This window comes from Lepus europaeus, chromosome 9, assembly GCF_033115175.1.
Source record: "Lepus europaeus isolate LE1 chromosome 9, mLepTim1.pri, whole genome shotgun sequence".
NCBI lineage: Eukaryota > Metazoa > Chordata > Mammalia > Lagomorpha > Leporidae > Lepus > Lepus europaeus.
In genome coordinates, this window is record NC_084835.1 from 29797901 (window position 1) to 29815435 (window position 17535).

Genomic DNA, 17535 nt, shown 5'->3' on the forward strand with positions numbered 1-17535 from the left:
GATCTGCCACTCTCCAGGGGCCCAGAGGCCCCTTTGTTAGCACAACCCAGCTGCACAGAGACTTCTCAGTTTCAGCAAACTCATTCCAACTCTTCTGCTTGCCCCATGTCTCTCAGAGTCTATCTTCTTCCTGCCTTCACTTGCATCCCCTAGTGTTGAGAGTGGCCATGCTGTGATTTGATCTGTCTGCTCACATCTCAACAACCATAATAGCATGGGTAGATCCTGTACTACAGGTAGGCCTGTACTAGTGGCTAAGTCGACTATTTAAAGAATTAGAGAAATATCATACTTTAACAGAACTTACAAAAATATGTAAACATGAAAATACACGTTCAGGGCTCTGGAAGAGACCCATGCAAGGGAGGGGGCACAGTTTCAGCATGGTTAGCTTCCCAGTAAATTCATCTCTGAAATGGAAACATGAATGATGAACAATGCACACAAAACCCTCAGACCATTCTGCTTTGCCAGGCATCGAGCTTAACCTCTGACTTGGGAAAACCTTTGCTTTATCTGGACACAAATGCTTCTGAGTATCTGTCCCTAGAGGATACATGTTTTGGCCTGTTTGCTTTCTAAGAGATAATTCACATCGGTTCCCGTAAGGATAGGTGCCATTGGGTCTTTGGAGTTGTTGAAACATCACAAGGAGGTTTGCAGGCTATGATTTTGTGATGTCTCTACTGGGAAACTTTTTGATGTTCCAAATAAGAAAGGAAAAATCAGAACCCAGCAGCCCCACCATCAAACATCTCAGATAGAAAAGAAATAAAGACGTAGATTAACAATACTGGCTGGGTCATGTCCTTGAAGCTCGCCTGAAATAAATCTGTTTCTAGTCTAGGCCTTGGAAGAGGGTTGCGTTCTCCTAGCACTACCTGAACATAGGAAGAAAATCATACAAAAGGGTAACATGCTTCAAGAACTGAGAACTCAGAGCTGGCATAGTGGCGGAGTGGTTAAGCCACTGCCTGCAGCACTGGCATCCCATATGAGCACAGGTTCGAGTCCCAGCTGCTCCACTTCCAATGAGTGCTCAGTGCTTGTAATAACTGGTCATATACTTAAGACTGATAGGAGTGAGTGGATAATGGAAAGTATTGTGTGGCATGTGTGCTCTCCCTCGATCTGTTCTTGTGGAGTTTTCAGTCTTGCACTCTGCCTTAACATAGAACCAATCAATACATCAAAGGTTCAGCAAGAACAAAGGTATCTTTCCCTATCATTTGATTTGAAATGTTCCTACAAGAAGAACTCTTTGGAAGCCAGGCTTTGTGGTAGGCCCTTTTCATTCCTTCATGAATCCTCATGGCTTCTCTGCAATGTAGGTACTATGATCATGTCCACAACAGAGACAGGGGAAACTGAGGCTCACAGAGGTTAAAGACCTGGTCTAAAGCAAAAGGTAGGTCTAAAGCAAAAGAGAAAAACCACAATCTAATCCCAGCATTTTTTTTCTTCTTCTTCTTTTTTATTTTTAAGGGAAAGAGTTTATTGGGGAAACCTGACAGACCGGTGGGCAGGGGCGAAAAAGGAAAAAGAGAGAGGAGAGTGTAAGAGAGAGAGAACCACGTGTTCAGGAACAGGTCCTTTTAAAATTTTGCCGATAACCCCAGGCATTTTCTCCCTCCACTGCCCTAATAAAATTATTTTATTTCTCACCTTCTCCTTCCTCCACACACATACATCATTAACAATGAGTGTTAAATTATAACACTTTTAAAAATTCCATTTTGCATTTTAATTGTGGTAAAATACACCTAACACAAAATTTACCATCTAGGGAACAGCACTGTGGAGTAGTGGGCTAAGCCTGTGCCTGCTGCGCCGGCATCCCATTTCCCTGGCTGGGAAAGCAGTAGAAGATGGTGCAAGTGCTTGGCCCCTGTACCCATGTTGGAGACCGGGAAGAAGCTCCTGGCTTTAGATCAGCTCAGTTCTGGCCATTGTGGCCATTTGTGGAGTGAACCAGCGTATGGAAGACCTTTCTCTCTGTCTCTCCCTCTCTCTGTCTGTAACTCTACATGTCAAATAAATAAATAAGTCTTTAAAAAAATTTACCATCTAAATCATTTCAAATGTCCAGTTCAGTGGCATTAAGTACCTTCACATTGCTGAGTAGTCATCACCACCATCCAACTATAGAAATTGTTTTAATTTTCTAAGACAAAAACTTTTGTACCTACTAAATAATCATTCCTCATATTAATAGTGTTTGACATTTTCTTTCTTTTAATTTATCAGCATCAAGTCCCACATTGCTTCACTATTTCTGGGTCTTGCTCTGAGCCTGTGGAATCTTCAGAACTGCTAGATTCTTTTCACTTGCAAAGTCTCTGGCAAAATCCCAGCTAAGTGAATAGGTAGGGTTCTAACTTAACTGCATAGTTTTTCTGCATATCTAAGGTACACCTAAAATTCAGCACCAGAGAAATTTCTGAGAACCCTGTCTTCTTCTGTTAAAGTAGGATAAGGCGAGTACCTACCTGGTATTCTGAGTACTACTTAGACTAGTACACGTGAGGGTGTTATGACAACTAAGAGATACCCATTCACTACGTTCCCCCTATGTGAATGAGTCCCTGATACACCAGAGATGCTCATCAGGACACTTGGGGTATATTAACAAATAAAACAGAAAGTGATCCTTGACCTGGTGGAACTTAGATGCTGGTACAGGGAGAGGGATGAAAGTCAATAAATAAAAACAATAGGTAACAGAGTGTATTGAAAGATGAAAATATGGGAGAAAAGAACAGGTAGAGCAAGGTACAAACAATGAGGACTGCTAGAGTGGGAACAAGCAGTCTCCACTATGGCTAAAGTGGCCAGGGTAAGCTTCATTGAGAAGGCGGCAGGAGAGGAAGGACGCAGAACATAAGGAAGTTACTCACAGGCACGTAAAGGCCTAACATAATACCTGATACAGAGGAACGACTCAACAAATGTTAGCTGCTGTTAGCAGATAAAACAGTAATTACACTGACAGTCTGAATACAGATCTACAGAACTGAACACATACTGACCCATCCAACAAACACCGATTGGTGTACCTACCATGGCAAAGTGCTCTTCTGAGCAAAGAGCAGATGTGGGTGGACAACACCAACAGGGTCTGTTTTGCAAACAGATTCTGAATGTGAGCATTGAGGTGGAACACCAAGGACCATTTCTGGAACTTTGTGCATCTGGAGAGGCACTGATGAGCACACTGGGACACTGACCTGTACCACTAAGTGACCCTTCTCAAGAGGGATGCTAGGGAAGATAAGCATCCCCATCAGGGGCCAACACAGGGCAGGCAGGAGAGTCAGACTGAGTGTGCCTGAGTGCATGGAGCTAGGTGCTAGGGTGGGGATGCTGCATGAAAGCAATGGAAAATTAAGTGAAAATAGTCACAAGTCTGCCAAAAAAGAATGAACTATCTTGTTCAGTATAAATATTCACATTAGGGATTTGTTTTAAAGAATGTAACACCTTTTTTAAAAAGAATACTTCGCATCACATCCTATGCTAATTCTCCAAAGAATTCATTTCTGGTTTTCAGGTATCTTCACAGTGACATAATCAATGTGATTTTCAGAGAAGTGCTTTGGAGCGGGGACAAGGAGGAGAGTGAGTACACACCTGGCCTAGTGGTTAAAACACTGCTCGAGGGGCCGGCGCCACGGCTCACTTGGTTAATCCTCGCCTTGCGGCACCGGCATCCCATATGGGCGCCAGGTTCTAGTCCTGATTGTTCCTCTTCCAGTCCAGCTCTCTGCTGTGGCCCGGGAGGGCAGTGGAAAATGGTCCAAGTGCTTGGGCCCCTGCACTTCCATGGGAGACCAGGAGGAAGCACCTGGCTCCCGGCTTCGGATAGGCACGGTGCCGGCCATAGTGGCCATTTAGGGAGTGAACCAACGGAAGGAAGACCTTTCTCTCTCTCTCTCTGTCTCTCTCTCTCTCTCTGTCTATAACTCTACCTGTTAAATAAAATAATAATAATGAAAAAAATTGCTCGAGATGCCTGTATTCCACATTGGAATGCTTGGGTTCAAGTCCTGGTTCTGTTCCTCTCACTCTCAGATTCCCGCAAATGCACACTCTGGGAGGCAGCAAGTGATGGCTCGAGTAGTTGACTTCCTGTCATCTAATTGGAAGGCTGGACTGAGCTCTCAGCTCCTGGCTTGGGACTAGCCCAGAACCAGCTGTTGCAGACTTTTGGGGAGTGAACCAGCTGATGGCAGAGCTCTTTGCTTGTCTCTCTGCTTTTCAAATAAATAAGTAATTTTTAAAAAAGATATCCTAGACTAAATAAGCAGCTCTCCTCATCTGGAAACCCCTCCTGAACTCACTCCTATTCTTCAGTTAGGTGGATACCTACCCTAACCAGGCAGATGCACACACATGAGACTAGGCACACCTATGACTGTTGTGACCCATGGACCTACTCCAGAAGAAGTCAGCTCTTGGAAAAGCTCTGAAGTTGGAACAATTCTGCCTTCAGACTCTCAATCTTCCTATTGCTTGCCTTATCAACCCCCAGGAGGGATTCTGGGTCTCCTTCCCACCTCTGTTCCCACCTTAATTCACCTCTCTGGCCAGGTGAAGTTCCCTGGGCCCCTGATATGGCGTGCTGGATAATCCTATGTGTCAAATTGGCCAGATCATCATTTCAAGATATTTAATCACACATAAGCATGGATACTTCCAAGAGGGTGTGTTTAGATGAGATCAACATTTAAGTCAGTGGTCTCTGAGTAAAGCAAGGAGGTGGACCTTGTCTAACCAGCTGAAGGCCTGGAAAGAACAAATGGCCGAGCCCCACTCCAAGCAAGAAGGAATTCTCCACCAGATGTCATCAAACTTCATCTGCAACATCAGCTCTTCCCAGCTCACAAACAGACTGCCTTGGACTCCAACCTGCTGGCCTTCCTTGGCAGATCTGGGACTCCACAACAACATGAGTCTATTTCTTTCTATAAAAGTACATCCCATTGGTTTTGTTTCTCCGGAGAACCCTGACTGATTGGGCTTATTTTTTCTTGTCCTCTGCAGACACTTTGGTATGGGACCTTTCTACCTTCCTGTGGCCAAGGGGAAGAGAGGCGATCACAAAAGGCTGAGAAATTACAAGGTTTTTTGGACTCAGGAGAGAACTGACCTTAGGCAAAACTCAGCGACTCAGTTCTCCTCATCTGAAAGCTCAAATGCCTTCAGACTCAAGTATTCTTATTTTAATTACTATCTTTGCCCTCTCTGAACAATTTAGGTGAGTGGGGCATATACTGTGTATTTAACTTTTTTGTCCCAAATCATACCCTCTTGTATCGCATCACAATTACTTCTGTAGCATTGTAGGAAGACCACACTGCAACAGAAAATTATTGTTCAGCTGATACCCTTTCAGGTTAGCTGAGTCTAGTTTTTCCTCATCACTGGGCTTTCATACAACTTGGAAAACTATATAAAACTTACAGCAATGAAAATAATTATTGTCTACAAACATATAGATTCTGGAGGTGGGTGTTGTGGCACAGCAGTTTAAGCTACTGCTTAAGATAGCCACATTCCATATCAGAAGGTCTCATTTGAATCCAGGCTATTCCACTTCCAATCCAACTTCCTGTTAATGTGCCTGAGAGGCAACAGATAATGGCCCAAGAACTTGGGCTCATGCCCCCCTAGTAGGAAATCCAGGTGGAGTACCTGGCTCTGTATTTCCAGCTGGCCCAGCCCAGACTGTTGCATTTGGGAAGGGAGCCAGAACAAAAGAGCACTTGGATGTTTAGATGTTCATTCTCTCTCTCTCTCTTCCTACTCTGTCACTCTGCCTTTCAAATAAACAAATCTTTCTATAAATAAATAAAGCCAAATATGCAGATTCTGATCTGTCTAGTACAGATTTCACTGACTTCCCCTGTGCACTTGGGGAAAACAGAGCTTTGCATCTGTCTGCACATTCATTTCAATATTCCTGACCTATAAATGTATCTGTTCTCCAGATTCTCTATCCTGTTCTAACATCTGCCTTTTCCCCCATTGATTAATGAGTTAAGTAAAATCTTTAACATGTGTTCATTTTATAACTGTATCAGAGTCATGCTTTTACCATTTTTTTTTCCAATTATCTTTGAATAGGTTCTGTCTCCTCTACTACACTGGGACCATCTAAAGTTCATTTAAAATATTTGCTGAATGAATGAACAAATGAATACATAAACCAAAAAGAAACACAGTCTTTGTCCATAAGCATATAGAAATATTTATGCATATTTATACACATAGAGTAGTGGTTAAAGGTAAAATCCAGACTACTTCAGTTCACAACCTATTTTTTGCTATTTACCAGTTGCAGTATCTATTGTAACTCTCTATCCCTCACTTTTTCCACCTGTAAAATGGGAAGAAAAAATTTCTTTCAAAGGGTGTCATTATGATTTAAAAAAATAAATCATAAAAAAGACTCAGTACTACACCAGACATCCTTGTAAACCTTCAAAAAAACCTGTATTTATTCTCCGCTTTCCTAAAGAGTTTGACCATTTTGACCATTGTATGTATTTTAGCTTTCATCTAAGAGCCCCTAGAGTGCCCCATACCCAACAGGTGCTTCATAAAGGCTAATGACAATGGTGGTGACCACAACAGTTCCAAACCCTCCTGGCCTGCCAAGCTTAATAAAGTATGTTATCCATTCTTCCAGACCACTGCTGGAGATGTTACAGCCTGACCTTCTATTGATCCCAACATCGTCCCAATGGACCTTGTTCCATTGTAATTTATTACAACAGCCAAATTGAATCCACATGACAGTGCTCAGAGCCAATTCTCATTGAGGTTCTCCCCCTCCACTGCCCCCACCCCCACTGCCCCCAAAGATTTGTGGAGACACTGAATTAGATGATTTACTCAATTCCAGATATTACCGCTATTGAATTCCTTTCTTTAATCTTGCACGTCCACCTAGAAAACGATAAAGATGGCCTGGCATGATCTGTTCTGCACTCTCGTAAATTTATTATTAATGCAGAGTCAGTAACCTTCACTTGCCTGCTCAATTCTTCCCAGCCATGGTCTTTATCTTGGGGAATTCAAGTTGCTTGTTGCTACTGACATCTCCTATATTCCTCAAACCTTTATTCTCAGTTAGAAAGGGGCAAGTTCAGAAAGATAGCTCTCTGGCTACAGGCACTACTGCACATAAATAACAACAGTATTGAGCAGAGTCTACAATGCAAGTTTGCCAAAAGATGTCTGAGCAAATTAGCACCTCCCGCACACTCTAAGGCAATTTCCATAGCTAAAATTGATGTGCTTGATTTTCCTTCAATTCAGCACAGGGATGGTGTCTCAGGCTCTTTTCCTATCACAGAGCATTGATTTTGTAAGCATTTTGGGCATTATTTTCTACCTTTTTCTTCTCTCTGTGGGCCAGACTAATCAGCACTGACACTCCAATTGGGACACTTATCTAACCAAACTCGTTTGTCAACTACCATAACATTTAGCACAGCCTCTGCTGAGTTCTCAATCTTTGATCGCTGAGACTCCACAAAAGGAGGAAAGGGACTTTAGGGGATGAATTAGTCAAAGAAAAAAATATTTAGCTGAGATTTCTAAATAAAGCTCTTGTGGCACTGCTGTGAAAAAAATACATAAACCACACAAAAATATACAACAAATGTTTGAACTTTGAACGGAAATGAAATACCAAAGACACAATTACAATTCTTCAAGTACAGTTTCCAAGAGTTTAGATTTGAACATGGCAACTAACATATACCTCCTTATGACAATTCCCATGTCTACCAGAGATTTAACTTGAAGCAAATACCTAAATTACCTGGGATGCTTAAATAAGTTCTGTATCTATCCCACTCAGGAACTAAGTAACCGAGCTGAGTTCTGGATCCTTAACATTCAGTAACTAAGCAACCAAACTCAATTCTGTGTCTCTTAACAGTTAACCGCTATTACAGTATGCTTAAATAAATATTTTCAAATGGAGGCTTAAAATAATGCAGAGGAAAATTAGCTGATATATACAAATGTATATCAGCATACATTACTGTAACCAATTTAAATCAGAAAATGTTTCATGCTCTTTTTGGAATTTCCTTCTCTCCTTTCCACATTTCAGATTATAAATCATACATATGAATTTTTGTTATCAAGGTTAAATATTTACTTCATTCATTGCTTTAAACCAAGAATATAGCTAAACAGTCCATGTAAATTAGAGATTCCATTTTCAAAAACCTAATTTGATTTTTAATAATGAAAAAGCTACATTGTTGTTTCTTTTTTAAAAAGAGGCATGATATGGCCCAAAGATATAAGCTAACTATTTAAAAATAAAATCGTACTATTTCTTTTGAGGTAAAAGGTAAACGGGACGAATAATCAATAAAATGACTACTCCTGGTTCAGGCTTCAGGGCAACACTGCACACCTCTGTACCCTTCTCCAGGATGTGGTGCTCAGTAGGCCACACTTATCGAATTTAAAAGGCTTGGCCAGGGCAGTGGTCCAGGGCATTAAGCCACTGCTTGCAAGGTGGCATCCTATAACAGAGAGAGGGTTCAAGTCCTGGAAGCTACACTTCCAATGAAGTGCCCTGCTAAAGCACCTGGGAAGGCAGCAGAAGATGGCTCAGGTACTTGGGTGCCTACCCCCAAGTGGGAGGCCTGGATGGAGTTCTTGGCTCCTGGTTTTGCCCTGGCCCAGACCTCACTGTTGTAGTCAAATCTTTGGGGCGTGAACCAGCAGATGGTAGATCTATCTCTCTCTCTCTCTGCCTTTCAAATATATAAAATAAATCTTATTAAAAAATAATAAAAGGCTTGGCCAAAACTGTATAGTTGCTCCAGGGGTGAGCATAGCTTCTTTTAAAAAAAAATTATTAATTTATTTGAAAGGCAGAGAGGCAGAGAGAGAGAGAGAGAGAGAGAGAGAGAGAGTGAGTCTTCCATCCGCTGGTTCATTCCCCAGATGGCCACAATGGCTGGAGCTGTGCTGATCTGAATCCATGAGCCAGGAGCTTCTTCCCAGTCTCCCACATGGGTGCAGGGGCCCAAGGACTTGGCCCATCTTGTGTTACTTTCCCAGGCCATAGTAGAGAGCCAGACTGGAAGTGGAGCAGCCGGGACTCCAACTGGCATCCATACAGGGTGTTGGCACTGCAGGAGGTGGCTTTACCTGCTACACCACAGTGCTGGCTCCAAGCATAGCTTCAGTGATACCTCTGGTCACTCCCCGAACTATTCCCTATATATTATGAGATCTAGAAAAGGAGGGAAGATGGATTGACACAAACTTACCCCTTTTGGGAGAAAAATGGTGATATAAAATTATTTTTTCTAACTCTATATACAAAAAAGTGCTGGTTTCTTTTCCTTCTAAAAATATTTCAATGTTTTCATTTCAACACAACACACACATGCACACCCACACAGGCACACACAAGTATGCCCCTCTCTGCCCTTCTGAAAAGTTTTTCATTGGTTCCCCATCAGAATTATCGACTATTGGTTGACCCCACCTAATTTTTAATGTAGCTTTGCAAACTGAGCATCAAGAGCTCTGGACAGTGGTGTCACTCTGAGTTAAGCTGGTCTGGGTTTTATATTTCATTTCTGGCTCTCAAACCCTTCAATTTTTCAAGCGGCAGTGTGAGCATGGTCTTTAGTGTTAACGTTCTACCCTTTCGCAACTCTGGCTTCAGGACAACTTCGGGTATAAAAGACCACATAGTTCTGATACGGACATTTTCATAAATCACAGGGTTACTCTCAGAGTTATCTTTAAAACTATTATCTTTAAAATGAACTATTGATAAAGGCCACAACATGGATGAATTTCAAATGCATTGTGCTAAGTGAAAGAAGCCAGATGCAAAAGCCTGTACACATGTCCTGGATGATCCCATCTCTATAAGATTCTGGAAAAGACAAAACTATAGGGATTGGGGACAAATTAGTGGTTGCCAGCGACTGGGGGCTGGAGGGAGAGGTTGGCCATAAAGGGAGCAGCACAAGGGAGGTTTTGGAGGTTACAGAGCTATTCTGCATCATGAACATGGAAGGACTCAATTCATGTGTTTGTTAAAACTCATAGAACTGCCCAGCACAAGGAATGAATTTTACTGTATGTGAATTTAAAAATCAATTTAAAATGATCTTTAGAAAGTAGTTCTACTTTCTGAACTCTTGAGTTGATGCATTTATCAGTTAAATTCTTTTAGTATAAAATAATAATCTGCTGTATACCAGCAGTGATAGGCATGTTGTTCATTCTACAAATACCTCTTCGGAGCCTGCTATGTTGAGAAAAATTGAGACTGAAAGTGAGATGTGAGCTTCTGCTCACTGTAAAGATAGGAAAACTCAGGCCAAGGATATGTCAGTAACTCGTGTAAGGTTAAAAAGCTTCTAAGTGATGGCGCTGAGATTCAAAGCCAGGCCTGTCACAGTCCATGCTCTTAACAAATGAATTATACTGATGCATGCATGCATACTTGTATATGTGTGTATATAAACTTCTTAAAAATAAAAATAAGCTTAGAAAGTGAAGCAGTGGTGAGGGTATAGGGAAACCAAAGGCATTCTCAAGTGTCTTTCTGTACACACGCACCATAAACACTTTATTTCAATTAACAAAATAACATAGTATCTTCTTCTGTCCTTAAATCTCCTATAACATCATTTCTACTGGCTGAGCATCTACAAAGGAACACACTTTCAGTTATTTAGCTACTCCATCACTTTGGACACTTTCACTGATCAGCCAAAAGAAAAAAAAAAATGTTTTTCTCAAAGAACCGTGCTAAGCTACAGCCTGTAGCTAAATCAGTGCCTACATTCTTAATTTCTTTCTTAGAATGAATTCCTGGGTGAAGACTTTCCCTAAATGGATTAAGGAGCTTTGGACAACTGCCTCGCCTTTCTTTTGCCTGGGCTGCTTGATACTTTACACCTGTCATCTACCTGTCCCAAAGAACGCTCCCCTGCATGTTTCATGAAAGAGGTCGCTGAAAATAGACTGACTGTAGGATCATTGCCTCAGTTCTCACCTTCCCACCTAGCCACTCTGCTTCCAGCTCTTCACAAAGTCACAAATACTCAGAACGTGGAGAGAGCAGCAGTGTGTGTATGCCACCCTTCATAAGCTTTTAAATGTCAGGGTATCATATGTGACATAAAGAGTTTAACTTCGTATTTTAAGACTAAAGGAAAACCCGTGTCACTAGATGCTATTCATTTGAATACATGCTGTTTGCTTAGACATGCTTCATGAAGACTTCACTTACATAAAAAGCTACAGAAAGTAACCTATGTAAGACATCCCATTGCACCAGGAAGGTCTCAGGTAAACAGTAAACAAAGGCTGGAAAAGAAGTATACCTTGTTTAACTCTATTAAATAGTACAGTTTGTTTTTAAAAATCTTTAAACTTATTGTTAAAATTGTTATATGTCAGCACTCCCTATAGGCTATAACTACTTGTGATCTAATACCAGAGTCCAGCAAACTACAAGCTCATGGGCCCATCTGGCTCACTGACTGTTTCTGCAAATGAAGTTTTCTTAGAACACAGTCAACCCTATTTGTGTACTCATTCTGAATGTAATCAGAACTTTGGATGGATCTGTTTATTCATTTTATCATATTTCAATTTTTCATGTAATATTTATTAACTACCTGTAACATACTAAGCATACAAAGGTAAGGAAGATCTAGTTACTTCCTTTATTGAGCTCAGGGTTTAATGGGAAAAGAGACCCAAACATGCAACGTCACATTTTAGTACCTCTTAGTTATCTGATCTTGAATAATACAATCTGAAAAAAAAAAGTAAAAAGGTTCATTCCTATGCAAACATTTTGAAGTAGTGAAAATCCTCCTAAAATGATAAAATTTCATCAACATTCCCATGACTTCTAAGCTGAGCAGCCAGAGCACTGGAAACTACTTTTGCTCCAGGTACAAGTGGTGCCACCTAGAGTGGACCAACACTCTTTCTCAGTATCCCATTAACTCTGCTGCAGGTTACTTGCCTCTGAACTTACCGGAGATGTTTGGGCACTAGTGAGCAGTTATTTTAATCTGTAGTTGTACCAGTTTTTTTTTTTTCCTATTGCTATGTAAAGGAAAAAAATGCTACCAACTAGTGGCCTAAAGCAACATCCGTTTTATCAATTTGCAGTTGTGTAGGCCAAAATTTCGGCACAGCATGGCTGAGATCTCTGCTCAAGATCTGAAATCAAGCTGTCAGGATAGGTGTTGGGAGGCTCCAGGGGAAAATTCACTTCCATACTTGTCATTTCGGTTGGCAAAATTCAGTTTCCTGTCATAATAAGATTGTGGTCCTTGCTTCCCTGGGAGAATCAGCCAGGATCCACACCCAGCCCTAGGCGCTGCCCAGGGTCCTTGTCATGAGAACCCCCTCCACTTTTATGTCAAGGTAGAGAACTTCTCATGCTTTGAATCCCCCTCACAGTTTGAATCTCCGACCTCAAAACCTAGATTTAATGGACCCACTCAAACGCTCTCCGTTTCTTAAACATAACCGGATGACAGGAACAAAATCCACTGCGTTCACAGTCCCAGATGTTACTCAGGGCATGTTCACCAGGGAGTTGGGGTAATCTCGGAACCCATCACAGAATTCTATTCATCACACCACTGTTGTTAGAACTGTAAATTACTTTTATAAACTATAATTATATTGGCCAAAAATCAAAATCATAAATCTATAAAGAGGTGTGATAGAATGCCAGGCCCCAAATCACAATACAGTCCGTTAATTTCAAGTTCAGCTTCTTCAAAAATAAAAAGTCTATCTAAAGCAGTTAAAGCTTGTAGCTTGCAGGAGTCATATCATAACCAGGTAAATATAAAAGAAAAAAAATATTGCCAATGAGACTACAGTATCGAACAGTTGAAAGACGCCCATTACCCACTGTGCTGTGAGGTTCTATGCCCTAGGAACACATTACTCCTACATTACATTTATTCTTATGGGAAACCTTAGACATGTATTATAAAACTTTTGAATTATGGCCTCCCCTTACAATCCAATATGATAAATGCTAATAAAGATATGCATGAACTCTTCACAGCAAAGCGGAATCCATTGCCAAACACAGGATAAGTTAAAAAAAAAAAAGACAGAAAATTCCCCTTCCCACATAAATAAGGCTGATTTAAATCAAATGGCCTGGGGAGTATGTGGGAAGAAAAACGGAATCATCTCCAGACTGAGCTATGTAAAGACACGACCACCTCTAATCCCAAATCACAAAACTGGAAGCACCAGCTGGCAGCCGAGATTGATGGATGTGCCAAGAAGGCAGTACCCACCAGGGGAGCAACCAGGGTCAGGGCACTTTGGGCATTTTTATTTTAACTCTTCAAGGGACTTTGCACATAATTATAAACAAGCCTTTAGAGGAGAAAGAAAATAATATCCTGGTGAAATTGAGTACAGAATAAAAGGTCTTAACTCAGAAGCAAATATTTATTTCAAGGAGAACTTGGCTTCCCTGGCTTGGGGTCAGCACTCTCATTGAACAAGAACCAATTCTCAGCATGCTCTGGCCCTGAACTGCATTTTGAAATCCCATAGATCATCCCTGTTCCCACCTGTAAGCCACAAGAGTCCAGCTAGAACTTTCACAATATCGAAGTGAGGATGACTCCCAAACTTTAGTGATGTACTTGATTACCAGAAGACACAGACAACACAAAAGCTCCTAAGTGCAAAATTTGTTTCCTAAATGGAGTAGGAAGTATGGCCCAGTTATACACAATTATTCCTAAGTCCACCAAAGGCACTGTATTACCTCTTCCTGCCAAACCCATGCAAATGCTGTTCCTGCTGCTTTTTTTTTTTTTTCATTTGACAGATACAGTTAGACAGTGAGAGAGAGAGAGAGAGACAGAGAGAAAGGTCTTCCTTCCGTTGGTTCACCCTCCAAATGGCCACTATGGCCAGAGCTACGCCGATCTAAAGCCAGGAGCCAGGTGCTTCCTTCTGGTCTCCCATGCAGGTGCAGAGGCCTAAGCACTTGGGCCATCTTCCACTGCCCTCCCGGGCCACAGCAGAGAGCTAGACTGGAAAAGGAGCAACTGGGACTAGAACCTGGCACCCATGTGGGATGCCGGCACTGCAGGTGGAGGATTAACCAAGTGAGCCACGGCGCTGGCCCCGTGTTGCTTTGACTGGACAACTCCTAAGCCCCTAGGCTCTCCACTTAATCAACTTCTCCACGAAGTCCCCTTGTGCTTGTAGAGGTAACCCTCCATCCTGCCTGTATACCTGGCCAACACAACATGTGTTGTATATTCTACTGTGATTTCCTGTTTAGTGATTTCCTCGATGAGTGTAGGCAATCACAGGGCAGAAATTATACTTCTTCAATAGGATGGATTTTGAGTTCCCCGCAGATGCAGAACACACATTGGTGGGGGGCTAGATTGTAGGAAGGCAGGTAAGCTGGCTAGGGTACGGCATGATGGCCATGGCTTCATTTGCAACAGATGCTTAGACATGAAAAATGTCATCAGTTTCATATACCTGGGTGTAGCCCAGGTGCTGTCTTTCATGAGCCCTGTGACCTCAACAAGTCACTTCATCTCCTATGTAAGAACATGCAGAGGCTGGCCAGGAGGACCCAGTAAGTCTCTGTGATTTTTACTCTTAGCTCTGATATTTCCAGCTTCAGGACTGCTCAGGTTTCATCAGCATACCCATACTCATATGTCTTTTGAGGTGAAATAATATTGAACTGTGCTCCACAGAGCCCAAGGAAAGACAGACATGGCTAAGGAAGACAAGGCCCAGAGATGCTGAATGAATGCATCAGTGTGTGAGCAGGCTTCGCTAAATCTCTTTAACTGCTCCGTCAGAAGGCAGATCTGTCAAACTTTGGTTCCTTTGATAATAAAATGTAATTTTATCAAAGTCGTCTCTAAGAGAAGGACAACTTCAAATCCCTACAGGGTAGGGAACCATTTTTCTGGCAAGAACCATTTATTTATTAATAACATCACCATGGGTCACACAGAATGATCAAGCTAAAACTTAGCCTGCTACAGATTTAATGAATTTTGAGTCCCACCCACAGTTGCCTTGGCAGGGCCAGGTCAAACGATTTCAAGGGCCTTCCCAGCCCTGCAATATCCATGAAGGAGGAAGCTGGGGAGTTCACTGCTCCCAGAGAAGCTTACATTTACCAAGGCAGCCACAATCTCTATTCAAGAGACACATCACACAGACAAAGGGACTTCTGACACACCACTTCAGTGGTGCAAAATGGACTTCTGGAGAACAGGACATACTGGTTAAAATCACCAAACTGTCTTTTCCCCAGGACTTCACCAAGCAGCAAAGAATTCCAGCCAATACTGGTGGTCATGTACTGTTGGTGATTATTTGTCCTGTAGCATAAATTTCGACTAGAACCCAAGGCATAACCTGTTTGCCATGATGAAGGCACAATATCAAACAATGCACAGGCAAAAATTTTTCAACTTCGGTCCAGTGACACAATGATACTCTACAAACACAGAAGACTTACAGAAAATTTATGTAATAATGGTATATAGCATTAGCTTTTTCTTAGATTTTCTGTATCCAGGAAGACACTATTCAAAGGAACCATCAAACCACAAGCACTAATCTACATAAAACTTTGTTAATTAGTAATATTTAACCAGTATATTAGGACTATATTCAGCTTGCACTGAACACATAATTTTGCCTTATGCCACAAAAATATATTTAATGGGAATATAGAAATCATATTTTCATACCAATGGGCTGATCAAATGAAATTTTTTTTTTGGGGGGGGAGAAGGATAACATTAGTTTCAAAGGTCCCTGTTTTCCAAATGCTGGCAGGTTTGTTTAAGTGGTGATGCCTCTGTTCTGCCTAAATGAGATGTTTTATTCGTGGTATTATCGCTTCTCAGCCTTTTGGCTAAGATCAACTGTAATATCTGTTCTTATCAGTTTATTCGAGGTATGCTTTCCCTAAACTATACCTGATCAGCAGCTTGCTCCAAACTGGCTCATATCATGATCATAGTGATTAGATCAATTAAAAGAAGCTTAAAGTTTTTAATAGCTCAAGAATGCCATATGTGCTGACTGCATTCTCATGTTTAGATAATCAGATATGAAAATTACAGGTATAAAGAAACAGCAACAGTCCACACACCACGTGTAATCCTATGCACACACAATGCCAGGATGGCCACTTCTCTAAGCTGCCCAAAATGATGCCACAATATAAGGGCAGGTAAAACATTTATCCTATCAACTAAGGTACTGCTCAAAGGGGACAGAAATGTCTGTTACATTAAGTCAAAAACATTTAAATAGTATCTCTAGACAACCAATATGAGTAAGGTGATCCATACAGAGGAAGGAAAGAAATCTGTAATTAGGAAGTGAATAGTGGATGTTTAGCAGCATAGACTGGACTCTATCCACCCTATGCTTACAACAATTTTCCAGCTAGGACAACCAAAAATGTCCCTAGATGGTGGCAAATGTATCCAGGGGGTAGTCACTGGCATGTCACTGAGCAGCAGTGCCTTAGAACCACAGTCCACCTGGCTGTAGATTTGACTTTGGGATGCCAGCCTAGTCCCTGGCTTCAAATGCAGAGAAAGGTACCTAGACCCTTATCCCTTAGAAGGCAAGCTCCCTGCAGAGAGAGTGGCTTCACCTGACTGTGCTCCACCTAGGACTCAGGAAGACTCTCTCAATTCATGACTTCATCCATGACTGGCTCAGGGAGCTGTTTAGAGGTCTCAAGTTCTATTTAGAGGTATCACACCTTTGAGACAACAACCAGAAGGATGCAAAATGACAAGCAGAGAAAGATCAGGTGGTGGTGCATGAAGCTGGCCATGAAGGAAGGAAAAGGTAACCAGAATCAAAGATCACTTCACTGCAGCCTTTCTTTTTCCTTCATGCAACATAGTGTATATTTTGAAAAATTCAGACCTGGTGTTGTGTTTTATTAATTTAATTGTTTAGCTATTTTTATCACACTATGTAGTGGCTACATCTCTGATGTCTCTGTATTAAAAACAGACCCCCTTATAGATCAATCTCAGCTAAGTTGCTTAAATCTCTCAGAGTACTGATCCTCGTTGTCTCGTGAGGGAGGCAAAAAACCGAACTACTAGAAGAATGTGGGGGTGAAGAATATCCCACCACTGTCCTGTCCTGTTACTCTGGGCACATTACTCAACCACAGGCTCCATTCAAAATTGGTGATTAGAATAGTGCCTGTAGGCCAACGAGGTTTACTGGAGGACTCACAAAAAGCCCCTAGTGTCATGTCTGGTAGACAGGAGGGGTACAGCTGACAGCAAATAATCATTTTAGTATAAAAATCATCATTTGCATTATTATAATCAGATAGGGCCATGCATAATCAGCAATGACATCTCTCACAATCCTAGGTCAGAAGTGAGAACCAGGGAAGGAAGCAGGTACTTTGCAGAAGAACCACATATTCTCTATCAATGC

General features: G+C 41.6%; 1 protein-coding gene and 1 pseudogene across 5 annotated transcripts in view; one reads left to right on the forward strand and one right to left on the reverse strand.

Annotated features, from left to right (window-relative positions):
* The window catches only part of ERC2 (ELKS/RAB6-interacting/CAST family member 2), a 1040531-nt gene that overhangs the window by 572406 nt on the left and 450590 nt on the right, over positions 1-17535 (reverse strand). The window lies entirely within an intron of this gene.
* LOC133767394 (U2 spliceosomal RNA) lies at positions 15951-16155 on the forward strand (annotated as a pseudogene).